Source organism: Sycon ciliatum, chromosome 11 (genome assembly GCF_964019385.1).
Source record: "Sycon ciliatum chromosome 11, ocSycCili1.1, whole genome shotgun sequence".
In the NCBI taxonomy this organism is placed as follows: domain Eukaryota; kingdom Metazoa; phylum Porifera; class Calcarea; order Leucosolenida; family Sycettidae; genus Sycon; species Sycon ciliatum.
In genome coordinates, this window is record NC_088653.1 from 10,391,386 (window position 1) to 10,415,163 (window position 23,778).

The 23,778-nt window shown below is 49.7% G+C and overlaps 1 long non-coding RNA gene across 1 annotated transcript; it reads left to right on the forward strand.

Annotated features, from left to right (window-relative positions):
• Positions 1-294: 294 nt before the first annotated feature.
• Positions 295-23,118, forward strand: LOC135827608 (uncharacterized). The gene is made up of 3 exons (XR_010555514.1): positions 295-555; positions 18,954-19,076; positions 22,516-23,118. It is a non-coding gene; the product is annotated as an uncharacterized LOC135827608 (long non-coding RNA).
• The last annotated feature ends 660 nt before the right edge of the window (positions 23,119-23,778 follow it).

Below are 23,778 nucleotides of genomic sequence, written 5' to 3' on the forward strand. Positions count from 1 at the left end.
CGCACTTGGACTCTCCGATGTCTCATTCTTGCTCGTAAAACTGTTTTTTCTAAAAAATAATTGTCGCGAACGCATTTTGTCGGTCTGGACAAAAGAGTCCATGGAACCGATACCCGAACCGTGGGAAACAATGCTGGCATTCGGGTACCCGAACATGAAAAACATGGAACCGTTTCACCCCTAGTATTTTCCTACACACCATGCAATCCCAGTATTTACCTATACACCATGCAATCTTATCATGTACAAGTAGACATTGCTTTTCCATGTGCTCATGTTTGTACTGTAGCAATGGAAGCAGCGTCTGAAGAGGAGAGTAAGGACAAGTATCGACCACCCAAGTTGGCTGAGTACAGTGATCACTACTACTCAACCAATGCACCTCATCCAGACCTGGTGAGAGCATGTGAAGATGACGATGTGGAACAAGTACGACAAGCCGTGAACAGCGGCACTGCAACCGAACCTGTGATTAGACCGGATCTCATGGAAGAAGTGCCAGAGTCATACTTTCAAAATGTCCTTCCCTATATGAGAATTCCTATGACCATCATGGTAAGTCAGAAGTATCCTCCCCCCCCCCCCCCCCCAATAAAAGCTTTGCCATGCATTCGTCCGGCGAAATAGCACGTTATCATACATTTGAGGCAGCGGGAAGAAGATGATGACGTCCACTAATTTAGTATCTGTGCACATGAATGTGCTGTGTGTGTGACTTTGTGTGTCAGCTATGATATCAAACCCTGTCGTTCCATGCCTACCGTGCAGGTCAGAACCATCCTGCAAAGTTCGAATGAGGTAGGTAGAACGATCGCGCCGCGAACCATACCTTCTGAAATTTGTTCGTAGTATACCTTCCACCATTGAAATTTCGAATTTCTTGCTGAGAGTGGTAGCTTGCAACCTCGATATGGCTTGCTCCAGGCATGCTGTAAAGCGAAACTCTGTTGAACTAGTGGCGGGGATCTGCCCTGCAAGTGCTACAACAAAAAATTATTCGATCTGAGAAAGCGTGAGACCGCGAATCTCCGTTGAATATTGAGTATTTCAAGCCTTTTCACGATAAAGATAGTTCTTTTTGGAGATGGACGTCGTGGCAAAGGACATGGTTTCCGACTTCTGGCGTCTGCTAAAGCCAGGGATCATTTGTCCAGTCAGGTCAGCAGGCTAACCGTCGGTAAGCGTGTGTTTAGATCGCGTTCTGCTCGATGTGGTGGATCACAAACAATTTTGATATCGCACAAATTGAACTCTGCATCGTGCGTATTGTATTTTTTATTCAGAAAATAGCAAAGTGTCTCTGACTCTCTGTGTGGCCGTCCTATGTCACGAGAAACTCCAATCAGGCTCCTATGTCCTCTGCCTTCTTGATTGAATGTCCACTTCGTTTGAACAATGAACACAACAATCGAGGACGGCTTTGCAATGAAAAATACAGCTATACTGGAGCTGAAAAAAGAAGAAAAGATGTGCTCAGGATGAGACTCGAGTACACTCGTACTCTCCCAGCAGGTTCTGTGGATGTCGCTCATAGATGCGTAATTTCGCGTGACGTGCAACTGTTGCACCAAATCTATTTCACCTCTCAAACTGGCTATGTACAACTAGCAATGAATTTCAATGACTTTCAGCCCTGCATTAGTTATATCCAGAGTACATAGCCCCCAACAACTCAACTTCACTCAGTCATTGGTTCTGTCCTGACAGAATTACAGGTTGACATCATCTTTATGATACAAAGCGTGCTGTACATGTCTCATCCTGTACCTGTGGAGGACAAATAACATTATGATCCCATGTGATGCATTAATAGACAGCTATTACGTTGTAAATCACTCCCTGGAGAACAATTGCATCATACAATATTGTCGGAACAGCACTGTATCTGGAAGGTGCACACCTTTTTAACGGATGATATACTTTTCGTTACAGTCCTTATTTCCTGAGAAACAGAAATCCGATAGAGAAAAATTACATAGAAAGACCAGAAGTGTATTCGCAATCACTTGAAGCATCCTAGTTAAACAATTATTGGCACATAGCACTGTGGAAATAATATTGTGACCATGGATTTCCCTCGAGTCGCATACCATGATGGCTAACTTTACAACACACAAATATACGAACGAATGTCTTATGTTCCACGAACCGGGGTTTGAGACTATGAATTTTGAAGCTTTGAAAAGCTCACATCGCATGATTATGACTTCCATCTGGAACACACAAGGGGCATAATATCCTTCGTAAGCCGAGCTTGAGGAGGCCCGAGAATGTACTCACGATTAGGGGTCTAACAGAGAATGTACCTGCGTAGTGGTCTACCAGAGAATGTACTCACGAGTAGTGGTCTACCAGAGAATGTACTCACGAGTAGTGGTCTACCAGAGAATGTACTCACGAGTAGTGGTCTACCAGAGAATGTACTCACGAGTTGTGGTCTACCAGAGAATGTACTCACGAGTAGTGGTCTACCAGAGAATGTACTCACGAGTAGTGGTCTACCAGAGAATGTACTCACGAGTAGTGGTCTACCAGAGAATGTACTCACGAGTAGTGGTCTACCAGAGAATGTACTCACGAGTAGTGGTCTACCAGAGAATGTACTCACGAGTAGTGGTCTACCAGAGAATGTACTCACAAGTAGTGGTCTACCAGACAATGTACTCACGAGTAGTGGTCTACCAGAGAATGTACTCACGAGTAGTGGTCTACCAGAGAATGTACTCACGAGTAGTGGTCTACCAGAGAATGTACTCACGAGTAGTGGTCTACCAGAGAATGTACTCACGAGTAGTGGTCTACCAGAGAATGTACTCACGAGTAGTGGTCTACCAGAGAATGTACTCACGAGCAGTGATCTACCAGAGAATGTAGTCACGAGTAGTGGTCTACCAGAGAATGTAGTCACGAGTAGTGGTCTACCAGAGAATGTACTCACGAGTAGTGGTCTATCAGAGAATGTACTCACGAGTAGTGGTCTACCAGCGAATGTACTGACGAGTAGTGGTCTACCAGAGAATGTACTCACGAGTAGTGGTCTACCAGAGAATGTACTCACGAGTAGTGGTCTACCAGAGAATGTACTCACGAGTAGTGGTCTACCAGAGAATGTACTCACGAGTAGTGGTCTACCAGAGAATGTACTCACGAGTAGTGGTCTACCAGAGAATGTACTCACGAGTAGTGGTCTACCAGAGAATGTACTCACGAGCAGTGGTCTACCAGAGAATGTACTCACGAGTAGTGGTCTACCAGAGAATGTACTCACGAGTAGTGGTCTACCAGAGAATGCACTCACGAGTAGTGGTCTACCAGAGAATGTACTCACGAGTAGTGGTCTACCAGAGAATGTACTCACGAGTAGTGGTCTACCAGAGAATGTACTCACGAGTAGTGGTCTACCAGAGAATGTACTCACGAGTAGTGGTCTACCAGAGAATGTACTCACGAGTAGTGGTCTACCAGAGAATGTACTCACGAGCAGTGGTCTACCAGAGAATGTACTCACGAGTAGTGGTCTACCAGAGAATGTACTCACGAGTAGTGGTCTACCAGAGAATGTACTCACGAGTAGTGGTCTACCAGAGAATGTACTCACGAGTAGTGGTCTACCAGAGAATGTACTCACGAGTAGTGGTCTACCAAAGAATGTACATGGGTGATGGTCTACCAGAGAATGCACATGGGTAGTCGTCTACCAGAGAAATTACTCAGTGTACCGTAACACTACACTCGCACCCACACGCTAGCAAAAAAAGGCAAGAAAGTAATAAAGAGCAAGCCGGCCAGCAAGAGAGGTGTCAGTGCAAGACACAAGCAGAGCAATGGCACGGTGTGGGTGACTGCTCAGCAGGGTAGCACCTGAAAATACGACTCCCTAAATTTCCAGCCATGACCGCTAAACCGGGCTGGCGGAAAACTCGCCTTGCCGCCCAAAACTCTTCTACTAATATGGGTCCTGCCCCACTGCCAGTCACACCCAAAAAGCCGAAGGAAAGCAAGTGGAAGAAAGCAATCATACAAAAAAGCGCTAAGCCCCTCGGGACAGAAACACAGCATGCGACATGCCATGGAAAACCAGAAAACAGCGGACAAAACACGCACAAACGCACAGGACCAAAGGGTAGGTGCATGGTAAAACTCCAAGCTAACATAAGCAACACAGGACCATGCCATAACATGTGCCAACTGAGCACTACTAGTAAGGCTCGAGCTTCGTGCTTCGCAGGCTCACCCGTTCATCCCCATCCGCTGGGGGTCCCTCTGCCACTCTCCTCGGCGGCGCACATTCCTCATCCTCAGTCAGTGGCCGCCCAATTTGCCGTAGTTACAACTGGTCCAGGTGCCAAGGGGAGTGTGGGAGAGCGCACCTCTACAGTAATGTCAAGGCTGCCACCCCCAAAAATGGCATGCATGGCCAACTCCTCCAGCAACTGGCCTAGCACATCAGCTCCACCCGACGAACGATCAGGCAGATCCCGACCCAAGCATGGTGGGGCGCCAGGCCACTAGCTCTGCTTTGAAGCAGGCATGTGAAGACAGTAGTAACACACAGTTTCTATCACTCACCATACCAGCCAGCCCTGCTCTTGATTCCAATATGCCATGTATTCACACGCCCATCGATGTTGTCAGCTTAACTAGACTGCTCACTGATCATTTAGGCAAGGCATTCTCTTGCTGCACTAGCAGGGGCTTACAAGCGCCGTAGAAAGTAGCGCCACGCGGCAATATAGCTACAAAGACAACTAATTGCACAGTAGCATTAGGCTTCATGGGTCGCCGCCGTCACACTGTGACCGACTCAAATCTTCCCTCATGTACTGAACATTCCATGTACATATCAGAGTATCTGGCAACATCCTGTGCACAAGGAGAGACCCTTATTCCATCCCTCCATTTCCATCATACCAGTACTCGGGCATTGGCATGGTGCCCACGAAGAATGGTAAACTACTCATTTCCCACCATTTATCAGCTCCCGTTGGCAAAAGCGTTAACAATGGCATCGACCTGTCCACGTTTAGCCTGTCTTATATCCGGATTGAAGACGCAGTGCAAACAATCATGCCCTACGGGCAGGGTGCATTGCTGACACAGCTGGCCATCCACAACGCATTCCACATTCCGCTCATCCCTGTGCACCCGCCGAACTGGTCTCTATCTGGTATTCAGTGGCAAGGGAAATTTTACTTTGATCGAGCACTGCCGTTCGGCCTACGCTCCAGCCCACACAACGCAAACTCGACCACCTCTTGGGAAACCATCCTTTGCATCAAGCATCGTCGCACCAGGCAGAACATTTACACGGCGCTTATGGCATATCAATAAGAGTTTAGCCGATCGCCGATGCGCTGTCTAGTTTCAACCTGCAAGTATTCCATCAGCTGGCGCCATCGGCACAGCAAGCCCCAGACACTGCGATCTGCTTCCCACTCCTGGACTGATGTGGAAGGTTGCCGACCTGGCAGCCATGGCAATCGGCCTGACAGCACTGCGCACATACACCACTTGCAAAAGGAAAATTACGTAACTATGTGCGTAGGGGACAAGGATACCCATGCAGGCTACATACATAATGCTCAGCTGCTTCGCAGCACACTTCCAGCCACCGGTGAAACTACGGACAATTCATGTCTACATGGCCGTAGTGCGCAACACACATCTCGAAGCCACTCCACAACCTTGCCTGGTTGCGCCACGCTGACATATTTGACTGCCTATCCATCTGATGCCAATGACGCCCTCTTCCTCTACCACTCTGGGAGACTCCTGATTAGGCAGGAGCTGACAGAAGAGCTACGACAGCTTCTTCCACTCATGGGAACATCCCATACTCGCGATTACACTGGTCATTCGTTCCGCATCGGTACCGCCACTACTGCAGCCATGGCGAGTACCCCTGACTGGTTAATCACGGCAATGGGCCGATGGAGGCGCAAAAGTGTCCTGCGGTACATCAGGACGACTGACACCGACATAGCGCAGCTGACCCAAAAGCTGTCCGAGGTACAGGCGCATTGCAGAACACAATGAGATATGTAAGCGGGCACACAACTCACACTGATGCATGTACCCACACACTTGCTTAGACCAGCTCCTGATTGCTTGGAACAGCATGGCAATTTGCTCTGCTAAGATTATGCTGACAGACTGCACTGATAGCAACAGCAGCATCATTCACATGCGTGCATTGCAATATGTCACAACTTAGCATGGATGCTGGGCAAACATGGGCAAGCTATCTTCTCTCATCTGGCAATCTACCACGGCCTTCGACCATCACCCTCATACGCCCACACTCATGCCCCCTAACGGGCATCGCACTTTGTGCGTGGGTGGTCCACACTCCGTCCATTTCATGGGCTGCACTTCATGCGTGGAATATCATTATACCATCATATGAGCCCTCCAATCTCCGCCCATTTCATGGGTGCTACTTCATGGGCTGCATCTCGTGCGCAGATGATCCTACATATGATTATCAAATGCCAGATTCAGTTGCCCTGCACTCCATTAATCCTCCATAATTTGTGTGTTCTGCACTGGTCTGCAATAGCGAGTGCATGTGTGATAACAGGGGACAACACAAACAAAAATGTCCGGGACCCAAGGGAGGGAGGGTGGGTGGGAACATTCCAGGCTAAAACGTGGAACACAGGACCATGATGGCAGATGAGAGAGAGAGAGAGAGAGAGAGAGAGAGAGAGAGAGAGAGAGTTGCGCAGTGGAAGAGCAACAGTGCACAACAGAAAATGGTGAAAAAAAAATAAGTTTTTACACTCTTTTGCTATGCTCAGCCCTGAAAAGCAACATTTTTTTACTCACATAGCAACCGGTTTGTTCATGGGGTAGTGGTCTACCAGAGAATGTACTCACGAAGCAAAGGATAGTCAGGCGGAAGCAATGTGTGTTGATACAGAAAGAAAGTCGTGCTGTGAGTCCGCAATATACTTATCCTTGGAGGACACGGGCCTCCAACCGCCGTGCTGTTTTAGCAGTCTGTCCACAATGCCCGAGTTACCTGCGGCCATCGCAACACCTGATCGGAGGCGGAGGAGACGTATGATGTTGGGTCAGGCTGGGTGCGGCCCACAGCCAACTTGAGGATTTGCGTGGCTCCGCTGTAGCTCATGGTGCCGCGCACGCCTGGCCCAGAGCGGGCGGAGGTTGCTTTTCCCAGTACATGTTGGCCAGGTGAATGATGGAGAAATCTCTGTTATGCGGACCAGACATGGCATAGAGCCGGTGAATTGGCGAGCAACCAGAATCACGTCCCCTACATCAGATAATCGTTTTGGCGACTTGGCAGGTGGACGGACATATGGGGCAGGGTAGAGTCCACCACGAGATGATGCAAGTCGTCCCAGGGCAGTAGGGCAAAGAACCCAAGACAAATCATGGTGGTACATTGCAGATCCCCAGTGACGCATCTGGTTGGGCCAGGGTGGACATCAGCTGGCGGAACAAGGACTGTGAGATCGGAGTGCGGCGGGAGACGGGATGAGAACAGATATGGTGAGCGGCGACTTGCAGTTGCATGATGACTGGCTCCGCGATCGGATGTGGTTGACCAGCCTTATGGTGCAACCAACGAAGAGCTGCTCAGCCTTGTGCAACAGGGGCAAACGTAGTGCCTTGTTGGATCAAACTCGTTAGGTATAACGCCAGGTGTACCTTGAGAGCTGGGAAAAGGGGGTGAATCCGTCCCCAGAAGGCCATATACGCCAGGGACCGAATGCTTGCAGATATCCTCTGCCTGTAGATGGTGCCACGTCAGTGAGCAGGATGAACGGTAGCACGTCGACCAGGTGCTGGACGAGTGGATTCTGTATGGACGCTAGTTCCGTCCAGAAGGGGGCGGACGCTGAGCAAGGCATGTACAAAACGCACACCCACCCACACACCCACAGACAGGAAAATGACACACAGGGTATCAGGTATGTAGAGACTGTGTGTTGCTCCTGTGAGTTTTGTCGTTGTTCTGTTCATGTATCGTGGGTTTCCAGACTCCCCCACTCGGTGCGCTTTCCAGGGGTCTAACCCTCCTCTGCCTCTAACACCACCGTAACCCTTTGTGTAAAATGTATGTTGTGTACAATATGAGTCGTGTGAATTGAGTAGGGGACCAGGGGTGACAACCGGGCCTTATGTTAACGCGGTCTAACGCCTCATACCGTCATGCATACAGGCAAGCTGAGACAATCATTGCCAACATCACTGTCTGTTGGGCTTCTCCCTCCCCTGTCCGTGCCAGTCAATCGTGACTGACCATCGACACTGCCCATCAGGCTTCTCCCTCCCTCATCGTCACTGCCCATCGGGCTTCTCCCTCCCTCATCATCACTGCCCCTTAGGCTTCTCCCTCCCTCATCATCCCTGCCCATCGGGCTTCTCCCTCCCTCATCATCATTGCCCATCGGGCTTCTCCCTCCCTCATCATCCCTGCCCCTCGGGCATCTCACTAATTGGTAAGGGTAAGTTCATTGAATTGGCAATTCACACGGAAAAAACACCCTATACTAAAAAACGCAAGGAACAGAACAGCATAGGCAGCTAGCGCAAGAAAAAAACACCAAGAGGCAATAGAAAAGGCAGCCTCGCAGAGGACAGACTACACAGGGAGGGGGTGGGGGGTGGGGGACAAGGTAACCAAAAAACCTGAGGCCGTACAGTAGGACCTCTAACGAGCACAGTTTCCGAGAGAACAGAAACGGAAAGGCGGTGGTTTGAAACAAAAAGACAGACTGGTTGAGGTGTGTGCCTAAATGAGCCAAACCCGGGCTGGAAGGCTTCTCGGATAACGGTAAATGGTGTGACAAAACACAAAAATAGCCATAATGAATAATACGTAAAACAAAAACTGAGGCACCAATATTTTACCAAAATGCAATAGGGTGTAATAACCACCCATGGACGTTATTGTCACAAGCACTTATCTCGTCAGACTCCAGCCAGTCCGGGAACTCATGCTCCGTCCATCCATGGACGAGCTCCAGCAGTGGGTTGTGGTTGCTGAGTCCAGTGTGGTTGGCGACTACTGCCCGGGCCGAACTGGGAGCGATGCCTACTGACGTGACCCAACTGCTGGCAGTGCCAGCAATGCGGGCCGCTGCCAGGGGTTCAGCCACCGTTGGCAAACAGTCCGTGGCCTGATGGCCTCCTCTCGAATTGGGCATTGTTGCCAATGTTTGATGCACGAATATTCCTGCCTGGGTATGGTATCTCAGGTTGGAACCACTCTCTGGATTGTAATTGCCTGAGCCGACGACCTGTGGAGGCTACCTCGGCGAGTCTTTTGTCATCCGCAAGGCTGTCACCCAGAGTGCCTTCCTCGTAGACTCTCACTGTTTCCCAGTCAAAGGAAACGGCTATTTTGAGTTGTTTCTGCCTTTTACAGATTTCATTCTCACCCTGCCTCAAGAGCACCTTGGCCTCAGGTGCGGAGTCCGATAGCACCGATATGGCGGCATCAACCTTTTGCAACACCGTCTTGTTGGTGACGAACTGAGCCTGTAGCCCTGCCAACTCGAGCTTTTTCTGGGCTTGGCTTTGATGACTTGTCAGAGACTGCGCTGCTTTTAGTTTGGCCACCTAAGCTCGGGCCGCCGTGGCCTCCTCCTGCACTCCCTTTATTTGTGATGAAAGATTTGTAAATAGGGAGGCGAACCACGATGGCATCTCCTCATTTGCCGAGCTCAGTGTTGGTGGGACAGGTGAGGCGGCGGAGGTGGCAGCTGGGTGTAATCTGGCAGTCCTGGCTAGCTCAGGAGGAGCTAGATGAGCCTTGGTTCCATGGTTGCGAGTGGACAACGGCATGTTGAAATATTTGGACCTCAAAAAACTGCAAGCTAACACGAGGAACAGAAGACGACGATGGCAGGTGAGAGAGAGAGAGAGTTGCACAGTGGAAGAGCAGCAGTGCAAGACATAAAAAAGTGATTGAAGAAATACGTTTTTACACTCTTTCGCTGAGCTCAGCCGTGAAAAAAAACACATTCAGGAGCACTAGATTAAACACGAGCAGAAAGGATCACTGCGGATACAGACTTTCAGTGGTGCTCCTTTCTCTGATGTGATAAACCACCTGCGCGTCATAGATAACTGCATAAATTAGTGTCACCTGTGGGCTGGTGAGAAAAGTGACGCCGAGAGTCATTGCCCTATTGCAGCTCATTCTCAGCAACATCTCGTGGTATACAGTTTTAAGGAACAACGATGCAACCATGATAGTAAGAACTTCAGTGCTGCATCTGCATTCAGTGCTGCATCTGCATTTGCATCTGTGTGTGTGTGTGTGTGTGTGTTTGTGTGTGTGTTTGTGATTGCATGAGTGAGTGTGTGTGTGTGTGTGTGTGTGTGTGTGTGTGTGTGTTGGTATGTGGTGTGTTTGTGTGAGTGAGTGAGTTAGTGAGTGTGTGTGTGTGTGTTTGTGTTTGTGTGTATGTGAGTTTACTTCCTCCGTTAACCCTTTGCATGCTGAGCCCCTGTTCTCCAATCCACTGGCTTTCCAGCGCACTGACTCTATTTGTGGAGTATGCACTCACAGCTCCGAATGAAATTTATTCTCATTTCACTCCACCTTGATGGATTTTCATCGTCCTGGGCTCGTTGGAAAGATCAGGACGAAGCGAATCCATCCTGGAAGCTCTCAGCTTCATAGACACATCGGGGCCACTTCCACGTCCTCTCCAAACTACTCCACCGTGCCTCGGAACGGCACAACAACTCAATTTCACATTCTTGTTCGGCTTCTTGCCGAAATTCAACAGATTTTCACAATTCAAACTGCGCTGCAAAGCTCAGATCCAAGCGCTTCATTTGATGTCCAGCACGCATGCGCCGTACCAAAGGGAAATCCCCTGGCACGCTACTAAACAAAAAGAAGTCATGAACAAAAAAACTCGCTTTCACTCTGGGCCGTGATTCCGTGTTCATCTTGTCGCCGCTCAATGAATTCTTATCCTATCGCGAGGACCTTTATATCCCCGGAAAGATAAGGTCAAGACCTTTCCAACGGTGTATTGGTTGTCGTGATGCATTTTTATTGACGAAGTTATGAAAGTTTGTACACTGATCTATGCACTGCGATACGTCGCGCGAATTTTTTGCGAGTTAACCCGTACGTAGTGGATCAGGTCATGCATAAGGTGCGAGTGAACTCGTACACAGCACGCAAAGGGCTGAGCAAAACTTTGTTTCGTTTTTGTGTTCTTGCAATTGTCTTTCTGTCGGCATTAGACAAACATGTCAGTGATCTATCCCCTACAAAGACTAGCAGCAGTGTTGTCCTTTGTTCTGACAAGCTTTTGAACCTCCGAAAGTGTGGAGTCCTTGAAATAATTGGCGAAGCATAACCATTTCTTGACAGGATGTCACCAGAACACAACCCAGGCGCATAACACTGAGGTGCGAAAATGAGAAATAGTTTGAAAGACCGCGTGGCTCGAAGAAGGGCCCAGATTTCATGAAGAAGCCGGCCAGCCACTGCTGCATCAGCACGATGGTACGCCTTCGCCCACAGCCACAATAAATCAGTGCACGTGTGTTTGCGGCGCAGGGGAAAACAAAAGGGTTCGACATTCAGGTTGTTGTTCAGCCTGCTCAAAGTCCCGATCTCAACGTCGACGACTTTCTTCCACACCCTGAAGACAGACGTGTCACTTGTGGCGAAGGAAACCCTACAGGAACTTCTCGGCTGTGGAAACATGCTGGCACGAGTACCCTGCTTCTAAGATGAGGAGCGTTTGGCTGTGTCTGTATGGCTCTTTCCATGGCTTTTGGAGAGTCTGGACAGCAGAGGCACTGGAGGTGAGAGTCAGCGAGGATGCGGACTTGATGTCATCAAGGAGTGAGTCGTCATCAAATTCAGACGAAGAATGAAGCTGGCCTGCTTTCAAGGCCACGCTAGTTTGTGGATTTCAGGGGGTGTCGGTCGTTGGGCGGTTTAATAGCCAATTGAGCCATCTTTCCAACATTCCTTTTGAGTTTCTCTCCCCTCGGCCCGGGCGACTCACGTGACCAGTTTTGCAAGTGAGCAAGTACAAGTACAAGTGGGTGTGCGTGCGTGTGTGCGTGCGTGTGTGCGTGCGTGTGTGCGTGCGTGTGTGTGTATGTGTGAGTGTGCGTACATACTTGGGTGTGTACGCTCGTATTTGTGTGTGTTTCTTTGTGCGTGTGTGTGTGTGTTTCTTTGTGTGTGTATGTGTGTGTGTTTGTGTGTGTGTGTGTGTTTGTGTGTGTGTGTTTGTGTGTGTGTGTGTGTGTTTGTGTGTGTGTGTGTGTGTGTGTGTGTGTTGGCGCTCGCGTTCGTGCGTGCGTGCGTGCGTGTGTGTGTGTGTGTGTGTGTGTGTGTGCAAAAACGGAAAAATGAAAAATGAAAAAATGAAAAATAGGGATTCACTGGCCAGAAAAAGCCACTTCAATCAGCTGCGTGGTGGATACCAGGCTAAAATTAGTTGCGGTCAAATCATCAGCCTCATAAGCTGTTGAATGGCGTGATCCTAGCACAAGTTGCTTCCGCGATGGGCATGTCTGAGTTCTGAGTTCTGAGTGTGTAAGTGTGTGTGTGTAGCATCATGGTGATAATGCAGATTAATGGGTGCACGCAGCTTTGTGCTACCGCTCAATCTATGCTGCTATGCTTAATAGTGCTGTTACTGCATGCCCATGCTTTGCTGCTGGCTATGGTGTCTGTGCGGCTTGGCACTCTGCATGATATTGAATTCATCTCTCGACGTGATATTGAACGTGTCTCTCTACGTGGCGTTCATGCGCGTCGCTCGCCTCCGATGTGGGCAGCGTGTGGCGGCGTCATGATGACGTTTGCTTGTAGCGCTCAACGTGGGTGGCATGCATCGTTGCATGTCTTGCTAGAGTTTGCTCTGTTATATATTTCGATCCGTTCTGTGCGAGGATCATTCTTGCTTGCTCGTAGTGTTTCACAGTATGTGAGGGTATTCTCTCCTCGCCGTCGTTGTGCTTTGACTCGTTCTCATCCTTGTTCTCGTGAAGCCATGGCTGCCTTTACTGACGTTGAAATCCTCGCCATGACGGTTCCGCGTCTCCGCAGCAAACTCTCGCTGTTGGATTTCGATACTTCGGGCCGGAAGGCTGCCCTCATTGATCGCCTGATTCAGGCCCAAGTTCATCACGCTGAATCCTGAGAGTCTGCCCCGAGCGCAGCGAGCGGAGCAGGCAACAGAGAACGCAAGTCATTGGCGCCGTCTGTGCCTCCAACGTCGGCGATAACTCCCAACACAATCCGCTCCACCATAGTATCGGTGGTGTCGGAGACTTTGCCAACACTTCTGGCGGCCATGGTTCCCGATTCTCTACCTCATACGAACTTGACTCCTCTCCCAGCCAACTCAGGTCGCAGCAAGTCGTTTGCCACACACCTGGGAGCTAAACAATGCGAGCGGATTTTGATGGGTGAGTACGTGGATTTGAGTGAGCTCAGTCTTGCCCTCTGTGTCTTGCTCTGTGTCCCACGCCCGCACACAGAACGTGCTCTGTTTTGAGATGTCGAATGGGGGCCCATTGCGGGTGGTCGAGATTAGTGCTGCCCGCGGCAAGAGCAGGCACGTTCACGACCTTGCGACGTGGGTGGAAGCCTACACGATCGTGAGCCAGGTCATTGTCGATGTGGCCCCGCACAGGCCAGCAAAGTTGCTGTGTTACCAGAGCCTTATCCTCGAGTCTAATCGCAGATTCACGCCTGAAGGGTGGTTGGAGTGTTACAGGAAGTTCCGCATCAATGCTGCTGCTGACCCATCGCTCAAGTGGGACATCATCGACCCAAACCTGTGGCAGCTGGCGACAACAGGACGCGCTCGGTCCGCCTGCCAAGCATGCGGCGCTGCACATTCGCCTTCTGCTAATGGACGCTGTCCTTTTCGTCCCTACCAACAGTTTTCCGGCTTCGCTAGTAACTCCAATGGCACAGCATCCCCAGGAAAATCAGTCTGCCGCAATTTCAATGCGGGTCGGTGCTTCGGCCCTTGCTCCAGGTCCCACACCTGCCAAATCTGCCGCGGTCGCCACCCAGCTTCCCAATGCAAGGATATCACCACCAGCTCTGGGGCGGGTGGTAAACCCAAGCAATAGGGCTGCCAACATCATGGCAGCCTTCAGTGTCCAGCGCGACACTTAGGCCACCATCCACTGCACACTGCATAATACTGTACATTCTGTTCATACGCCACTGCACATTTCCCGTTTTGCGTCCATGCTTGCTTCACATCCTGATCAGCAATTCGTCAATTGTGTATGCAACGGCCTTGCTTACGGTTTCTCTCTCGGCTTTGAGGGCCAGCGTAAGACTGTAGGAGCCCTGAATCTCACTTCTTCAGCTCCTCATTCACAAAATATTTCGCACTATCTCCAACGTTGCTGCAAGGACGGTATGACAGCTGGTCCATTTACCCCGCCACCATTTAGCCCCATGCAGTCATCTGGGCTTGTCATTGTACCGAAGAAAAACGGTCGTCTTCGTGTAATTCACCATCTGTCGGCACCGGAAGGGTCCAGCGTAAATGACGGCATACCAGCGGACAAGTTCAGCTAGAGGTACATCCACGTCGACGATGCAGTTCGTGCCATCATGTCAGTGGGCCGCGGCGCCCTATTGACGAAGCTCGACATCTGCAACGCGTTCCGACTCATTCCAATCTCCCCTGATGACTGGCGGCTGTTGGGCATTCATTGGCAGAACCAGTACTATTTCGAGAGGATGTTACCGTTTGGTCTGCGTTCTAGCCCGTTCATTTTCAACCAGGTTGCGGAAGCCGTTGAGTGGATTTTGCGTCACCAGTTCGCCATTCCGATCATCATGCATTATCTGGACGACTACCTCTCGGTGCCTGCGCCTTCCTTGTCCCTCGCGTCTAAGCAACGCTCTATTATTGCAGAAGCCTTTATCTACCTCGGCGTTCCCCTGGCCTTGGAGAAGCTGGAGGGCCCTGTGACGGAGTTGACATTCCTTGGCATCACGTTGAATTCCGACCGTTTCGAAGCTCGGCTACCAGATGATAAGCTAGCGGATATAAAACACTCGTTCTCGGTGCTAGCTCAACTCGCTCCATCCCCGCAGCAAAGTTCGTCTCTCTATTGGGCAAGCTCAATTTTGCTGCGCAGGTTATTGTGCCGGGCCGCACGTTTATGCGCAGGTTATGGGACACCGCTAAGAAGTTCAGCAAGGTACCTCGGCATTACCGCATTACCTTGAGCAGCGACTGTCGTAAGGACCTTCTGTGGTGGCAGGAGTTCTTAGCTAGTTGGAATGGCAAGTCGTTCTTCCTGTACCAAGCCGAGACTTCCAGTACCGTAGGCTTAGATCTACTTCAAGTATACACTGATGCTGGTGGCACCCTTGGATGGGGCGCCTATTATGCCAACGAGGGCAGGTGGATGCTCAGCCGCTGGGAGCAAGACACCATGGACTGGTCCATTGAGTACAAGAAACTGTTTCCTATTCTCGTCGCGTGTGCCACGTGGGGACACATGTGGTGCCGGCTTCGCATAGCTTTCCACTGCGACAGTCAGGCCGTGGTTGATTGCTTGGCTTCAGGCACGTCAAAGTCGCCACCTGTGATGGCCCTTGTCCGTAAACTGTTCTTTGTGTGTGCGAGGCACAACTTCTGTGTCGTAGCCCGTCATGTGCCTGGCAAGTCTAATGCAATTGCGGATGCCCTCTCTCGTTTTAAACTGCAGGAATTTCGGATGCTCGCCCCGCGGGCTCAACAGGGGATGGATACGCCAGTGCCCCTTCCCTCCTGGGACTAAGCAGCGAAACAGCTCGTTGCGCGTCCCTTGCCATTGCGCCATCTACCAGGGCATCATACCGTCATGGAGAACAGCGCTATCGGCAGTTCTGCCAGTTATGCCAGTGGGACCCGTTGCCGGCGACAGACAGTATGTTATCGAGCTTTGCGGCCTACTTGGCGAGATCTGTGAAGCCAGGTAGAGTGGCCAATTACATCTCGGCCGTTCGTAATCTGCATCTCGAATGTGGCATGGATGATCTTGGACAGGCGCTACCCTGCTACCGCGCGTGTTCAAGGACATTAAGAGAGTGAAGGGCACTGCTCCGTCCATGACTCGTCTTCCACTGACAAGAGAACTGATTCGGTCTGTTTGGGACCGATTGCGGAATGACCCGACTTCTACTTCAGATGATCGTGTAATGCTACAAGCCGCAATCCTGTTGGCGTTCCACAGCTTCCTGCGGTGCGCTGAGTTTACTGTAAGCGACCACGCACCGTTCCACCTGAGATTTGATGCTGCCGGTGCCGATGCTGCCGGTGCCCGCGTTACAGTTTGTCATGAAGCGGTCCAAGACGGACCCGTTCGCCAGAGGCATGACCCTATACATCGGGCCAGCAACGCCACAATATTGTCTCGCTGTCGCCATGGTCGACTACTTGTCACGCAGTAAGCCGCCGGTGTTGCAGCCCTTGTTCCGGTTCAAGTCAGGCACACCGCTGACTCGCCGTCGCCTCACTGCCAAACTGAGAGCCCTCCTGCAGTTGTCCGGGGTGAGTAATGTGGCTGATTATAGTTGCCACTCCTTTAGGATTGGTGCGGCGACAACAGCTGCTGCAAACGGTTTTCCTGTGTGGAAAATACGTGCTATGGGTAGGAGGCAAAGTGACTGTGTTCTGAGGTACATTCGCACTGATCCGACGGACCTGCTGTCTCTCTATGGCTCTTCACATTGGCCCTATTTAATTGCGTGACGTGCCCTGTATTCACGCGTGTGTTGCATGGACTCTTGGCGATGGCCTCATTGATTCTATATTTCATGCTGAGTCAATGCACGATCCATTATTGCCTCTACCTTACTTCTTACCTTCCACTCTGGGCGACCTCTCTCTCCCCTGCTGCTTGCACAACTGCGCTTGTGGCTTCTTCGGTGCGGGAATTGCCGGCCATTATGGGCCACGCTCATTTCGGGCTACTCAGGGCCTCGGTCGCCGTCCCTCGGATGCAGACTCTTGTCGCCAACATTCTGCTCCGGCAGTGTCTACCCGGCCGACCCTGAATCCTCTCGTAGATACTTGGCTCCGCCAACAATTCTGCTCCGGCAGTGTCTACGTATTTCTTTCCGTAGCCCCTCACTCCGCTGGCCGGCACTCCCCGTACCGCAAGTTGCTGTGTGTTGTAGTTAACTTGGTCCGCGTCAGCAATATTGTCGCTTATCTTTCGACAATTTGAACTGAGACTTTGGACATCAACGCGTGCACTTGAGACGATAGAACTTGGTACGATGGAAGGTAAGGTACAGAATGACAACTGGCCATGAGGAATTTATTGTCCAAGGAAGGGTTCATACTTTTTTGGACCTCCTCATCGCTGCTCTCGGCGCTGGTGACAAATACTTTTTGCTCGTGATCAACACTCTCGCTTTCGCAAGTTCATCTCTCTCCCTCTCCGCTGCCTGGTTATTTTCTAAAGGGAAGTCGACCGTGACTGTCGCCTTCTCTATAGGACTTTGCGTGGGCAGCACGACTGCCTGTGTGGTTCAAATCAGTCGCCGTTCTTTTGCAAGATTTATTTTGAACAACGACGATGGCTACAGTACTTGCAAATCTCCACGACGCGCTGGATACTCCAAGCGTTCAGCTGGAAGTGAGGGAACTGCGATCTCAGATTGGCGAGCGATTCCTGAGGTGAGCGATCTCGGCCGTTTTGCAAAATGGAACTGATTCCGAGTAGCCGGTTACTTTCTTGTGCGTCGCGCTGCTCTTGCCTGCCCAGTGTGACAAGATAATCTATTTTGATGTGGCGCTGTATCCATCAGAATCACCCACCCGTCGCTCTCGAAATCCATTCGAAATCTAGCTAGACCTTTCAGGTACTAGTAAACTAACTTACTAACGAAAATTGGGATGAAATGGGCTGCCAAGTGAGCATTGGCGACATAAAAACAAAGCTGAAAGATAAGCAACAATATTGCTGATGCGGACTAAGCAGCATTATGGTGATAATGCAGATTAATGGGGGCACGCAGCTTTGCGCTACCGCTCAATCTATGCTGCTATGTTTGATTGTGCTCAGTTACTGCATGCTCATGCTTTGCTGCTGGCTACGGTCTCTGTGCGGCTTGGCGCTCTGCATGATATTGAATGAATCTCTCTACGTGACATTGAACGTGTCTCTCTACGTGGCGTTCATACGTGTCGCTCGCCTCCGATGTGGGCAGCGTGTGGCGGCGTCATGATGACGTTTGCTTGTAGCGCTCAACGTGGGTGGCATGCATCACTGCATGTCTTGCTAGAGTTTGCTCTGTTATATATTTCGATCCGTTCTGTGCGATGATCATTCTTGCTTGCACGTAGTGTTTCACCCTCCCACCTCCCATTTCTCATCACTAATTTGCTTTGATAAAGTGAATAAACGGGGTGTTGGCCACGCTCATTTCCGGCTACTCAGGGCCAACATCCGCCAACATTCTTCTCCGGCAGTGTCTATCCGGCCGACCCTGAATCCTCTCTCGTAGATACTTGGCTCCGCCAATATTCTGCTCCGGCAGTGTCTACGTATTTCTTTCCGTAGCCTCTCACTCCGCTGGCCGGCACTCCTCCGCACCGCAAGTTGCTGTGGGTTGTGCGTGTGTGTGTGCGTGCGTGTGCGTGCGTGTATGTGCGAGCATGCAATCGTCTGTGTGTTTGTGTGTTGTCTGTGTTGGTTTGTATGTTTGTGTGTACGTGTGTTTGAACATGCTACCGTGTGTGTATCTTTATCTGTGTGTTTTTTTGTGTGTTTTGTGTGTGTGTATGTGTGTTTATGTGTGTGTATGTATCTGTATGTGTGTGTGTGTGTGTGTTTGTGTGTGTGTGTGTGTGTGTGAGAGAGAGTGAGCATGTCAGCGTGTGCGTGTGTGCATGCATGTACGTACGTATCTGTGTGCTTGTTTGTGCGTGCGTGCGCATTTGTGCTTGCATGCTCAGACTCTTCTGATTCTGGCAGCATGCTACTATGGCAGCATTCATTGTGTCCAGTTTTTACTCTGGTGTGATCCGTCGCTCTTGCACGGCAAAGTTATGTTCAATTACAACAATTGGCACCGAGAGGTGAGTACTGGCCGAAGTGCTCGGCGTGAAACTGTTTGTTCTGATCACTGGTTTGAGCACGTGCTCATACAGCGTCACTTCGCTGTCAAAGATGTTCCTAGAAAATTGAATGTTCCTGTCTTTGTAAATGTGGTGAACATTGCGCCTCAAAGCCATAATAGAGTAAAAGCTGTCACTAAAGACCACCGTGACTAACAGCCAGCCTGCTGCTACAGATCACTTCGCCAGGCACGGACAGTCTCATATACAAAAATGCACTGTGATAAGCGACTACCTGCTGAACGCATCCAGCGACCGCCTTTTCTTGTCCCTAAGTCGATTTTGACCAGTAACTAGCGACAGCAGTGCAGGAAAAAAAAGGTTGTTCGAAGCTCCTTCTTCGAAATTTTGATGATTTTCTGTCCTGAATGGACTCTTTCGATACTACAGCTGCATGAATGAACGCAATCTCATTTTGACTATGGGCTGCACTGCACCTGTCATAGTTTCAAGTGCTCTCATGAGCAAACATTATAGGAAACGTCTTGGAGAGTAATTGCTCGAACCTGCTCTATGATCGATGCTACTGCTCAAAGGAGAAATGGCATTGCGCAAGTGGTGAGAATTTTCATTAGCTGCATTTTGACATGCATATCAGACATGGAATTATGGTGGCGCGGTTCAAACCTGTAACTTAAGACCACATGCCACTAAAGACCATTTCTTCTGGCACCAAAGGGGGGGGGGGTCGTTAGTTGAAGGTTTTACTGTACACACGGTTTACTTTAGTTGAGCTACTTTGTCCGGCTTGTTCAAATGTGCGCTTCACTTCAAAACTCAATCATTTGTACAAATGAGCACCAGAACTACTTCACCAACCACGTCGCCACCATCACGACAAAGTTTCGCCAGCGAGCGGTCCTGCTGATCCACATGATCAAGCGTATCACCCCAGCCGTAGCCAGCCGCTTGTACACTGGATATGCTCGACCTGTGGTTGAATACGCCTCATCCCTCTGGCAATTTTAACTCTCCAGTGCTCAGGCTACTACCCTTCAACGGCTACAGACAAGAGTGGCACGTTTGATCCTGCGGCAGTATGGCATGTACCCTCCTCAAACGGAGCCGAAAGCCTCACTTTTCGCGCACCTACAGTGGCCCAGCCTCGCATGGCGAAGACACATTCAGCGCCTTCTTGAGCTCCACCACCTTATCAATAGCCAGATGACGACCTTGGAGGACCTAGGCTACTCAGTGGCAAACAGCGCCAGGCGCCCCAACATCTACTCCCACCTGCTAGAGTCAGCACACACACGCGTGCCACCTTTCTCTTTGTCACCACTGCCACATGGAACTCCCTCCCGGCTGCCATTCGTACTGTATCCAGCCCAAAAATGTTTTACCGCCCTTGTCCGCACACACTTTGCTATCATCCGTGACGAGCCCTCTGGTTTCATTCCAAGTAGAGTAGTCATAGAGCAGTGTGTTATATTACTACCACCCCGCATCTTTCTATTTTTTTTCTTTTTTTCTCCTCTGCTTCTTCTTCATAAGCTGTTGAAGGAGACTCCCTCGACTTAGGCTACGGCCTGTGGAGAATCCATAAATACAAATACAAACCAACTAAAAACTCAACCAAGAGATGGTAGATAGATATCTACTGTATCGTCTCTTGGGCTGACCTTCTAGTTTTCATCGCTGCTGGTGTCTCTGGGCGCATCTGCAAGCGCGTCACCCTGCAAAACATAGCCAGTTTTTGTCTCCTTCAAGCTACGCTGCATTTCCTTAATTTTGTCTATCATTATATTTTGACGATCGCCTTCGCCTCTCCCTCGTGCAGTGCAACTGTCAGAATAGCTATAGGGGTTTACACCCGACGTTGCCACGAAACCTTCAAATGAGGCGAACAAGTAAACCACCACGTACCAGATTACTTTTCATCACCTTGTTCCGCTTACTGACAGTCTGTGTCATACAGTCCGAAAGTATGCGCTCATCCCTGGTGTATAAATCAATGGGCCACTACCGGTAGTAGTACACTGTCACTGGAGACGAGATGGAGCTTTAGCATTGGCTTGGTGCAACGATAACGCCTCGCGGCTCCGAAAACTCCACACCATCCACGAACCGCATGCGCAGAAAACTTCACTGTTTGTTCATTTCAGTTTTCCAGCCAGTTTCTCGTGGGAAATGCGACTCCAGGGGTGGTTGTTTTTTTCGATCAGTTTCTCGGCGATCTTGAGTCGTCGGCGCCCACATCGTGGACGACTGCGAGATACATCAGTTAGCTGGACAACCCGATGATTGTGCTGCTGCACTAGTTTCTGGATGACGCGTTTGCAGAAAATTCTGCCCAGGAAACAGAGACTGCAGCGACTTTAATCTGTCAGGAGGGAATCAAGAACGATCGCCCTGGACTTCCTGGTACTCCGTGACAATTCTCCATTGTATTGGGGGTCTTGATATCAGCACCAGGCCTTCTCAGTGTTGCAGGTGAAGCAACAAGAGTCCTCTGACGACAACATTTGAACGCGAAACGCACGAGTCGTCTAGGAGTTTGAGGTGCTGCCTCCTTTGGAGTTTTGAGCCATTCCTTCCTCAAAGTCACAAATCAACAACTGAAGGACACTGTTAGGTAGCTGGGAAGTTTATTCGGTCCTGAGATAATTTGAATTTGCTTGGTAGGCTTCGGAAACGAAGCGCACATTTTAGTAAGTCGAACCAAGTAGAACATAACCACTGACCAGTGGGTATACTTTAGTAGAGCTACAACATAACCACTGGCCAGTGGGTATACTTTAGTAGAGCTACAACATAACCACTGGCCAGTGGGTATACTTTAGTAGAGGTGAACGATAAGGGAAAAGGTACTGTAGTTCTCCCAAGGGTACACAACCCCCAAGAGTGTGCTACTGCAGTTTTGTTGTAACAGGTTATGAGATGGCAGAACTTCACATCACATGACGAGCTTGCACACAGGAATTTCACACTGTGCTTGATAGATAGAGGGTTGAACCCAATCCTGTTTTGGGTTCAAATCTCCTGTGGTCACTTTGCACTGCTTGCCAGCGTAACCTTTTGAACCACGAGTGATGTGAAGTTCTGGCATGGCAGCACTGGATAAAGGCTGTGTGGTCAGTTGTACACTCTTGGGGTTATGTACTCTTTGTATCACTAATCTGAGGTTATGAGTTCAGTTCATAGGCACCGCTGATGCAAGTGTTTTTTTGTGGATCTCACGTCAAGTTCCAGCCAGCATTTACTATGTCCACGTCCTCTACGACACACACACTAAGCTGAGATATGCTGTGTTCTTGGAGAAGTCAATTGTACTTCGAGTACATGTGCATGGTACTATGCTGCAATAGAAAGGAAAAATCTGGAACTTGTTTGCTTTGCAAGTGATTGTAAGAATGTGTATGTGGGTATGTGTGTGTTTGTTGCTATGGTGACCTAATAGAGCTGCGGCCCAGTATCACTTCTACATGTCTGCGCGTTCCGTGGACATAAAGCACTGTGTGAGCTGCTGATAAAAAATGGTGTCGACGTTAATGTCCGAGATCAGGTGAGCTTTGGAGGTGGAATGCACCAATCAAATGTGCTTTGCAACAAACTCTTGTGATATCAAGTATTTTTCAAGGACACCAAACCATTTGTCCTCATGTACTGAATATTGATGTGCGCATGGGTACATAGTGCACGGCATCATGTATGCCCGGGCTGTAGCTGCCACATATTTGACTGGTCCGGAGAGACATTTTTAACTTAAAATGATATGACCGAATCAAGTTACTACAATGTACCAGTACATGTAGTGCACCTATACAGGTTATACAATTACATCGTCAGTTGAAATGTTTTTGGCGAAGTCGCAGATTCGTGAGTGATCGTGGCACAGCGCCGCATATTAAACACATTCCAAAATCTGCTGACTCACCCTCATATCTTAGTGTGTCCATTCGAAAATCTCTATGAAATCATTGGTATAACCTCTAGATGTATACGAATTCTCATAACTTGGAGAAAGATGATTGACACGGTCTTGTGTGGATTGAATAAACGTCTTCAGGCTGCGAAGTGCACTGAATGACCTCTCCAATGTGGCGTTCGTGGCTGGAAGAATAAGCAGCAGGTGAAACAACCAGCAGGCAGGCAATGACTTGTACAGCTGGTGCAAAGTGAGCAGCTCAGCTCCTTACAAATTACAGCCTGTTTGGGCGCATTCCTGTCACTCGAGTTGAACCCCCTTTGAACCTTTGGGTTGAACCTTGGTATAAAAATGTTGTAGCCTGCAGGCACGATGACCAGGTGACTGGTGTACGGACAAGCACGTGACCGCTTACTCACCCGTGTTTTATTTGGGAATAAGGGCCAAACACTGCATCGCAGCCTTCTTGGAACAATACCAGTCGACTCAGCATCCAAAAGACTACAACATATTATGGGCCAATCGTGTCCATCCGTGCTTTCATAAGAACGAACTGGCGCTTTTAGTGACATTTTGCATACAACCCCCCCCCCCCCCCCCTCTATGAAATAGTGGTTGCGACTTCGGCGATAATTTTTTTCTAGGAAAGGGTTTGCTGCCACACCGGAGTCAAGTGTCAAGTCAAGTCGTCGGAATATCGGGAGCTCCAGTGTGGGAGCAAACCCTTTCCTAAATCCCCCTCTGATAGGGTCACCCAGTTTCGGTGGAAGAGCGTGAGTTCGATTCGGGATAAAG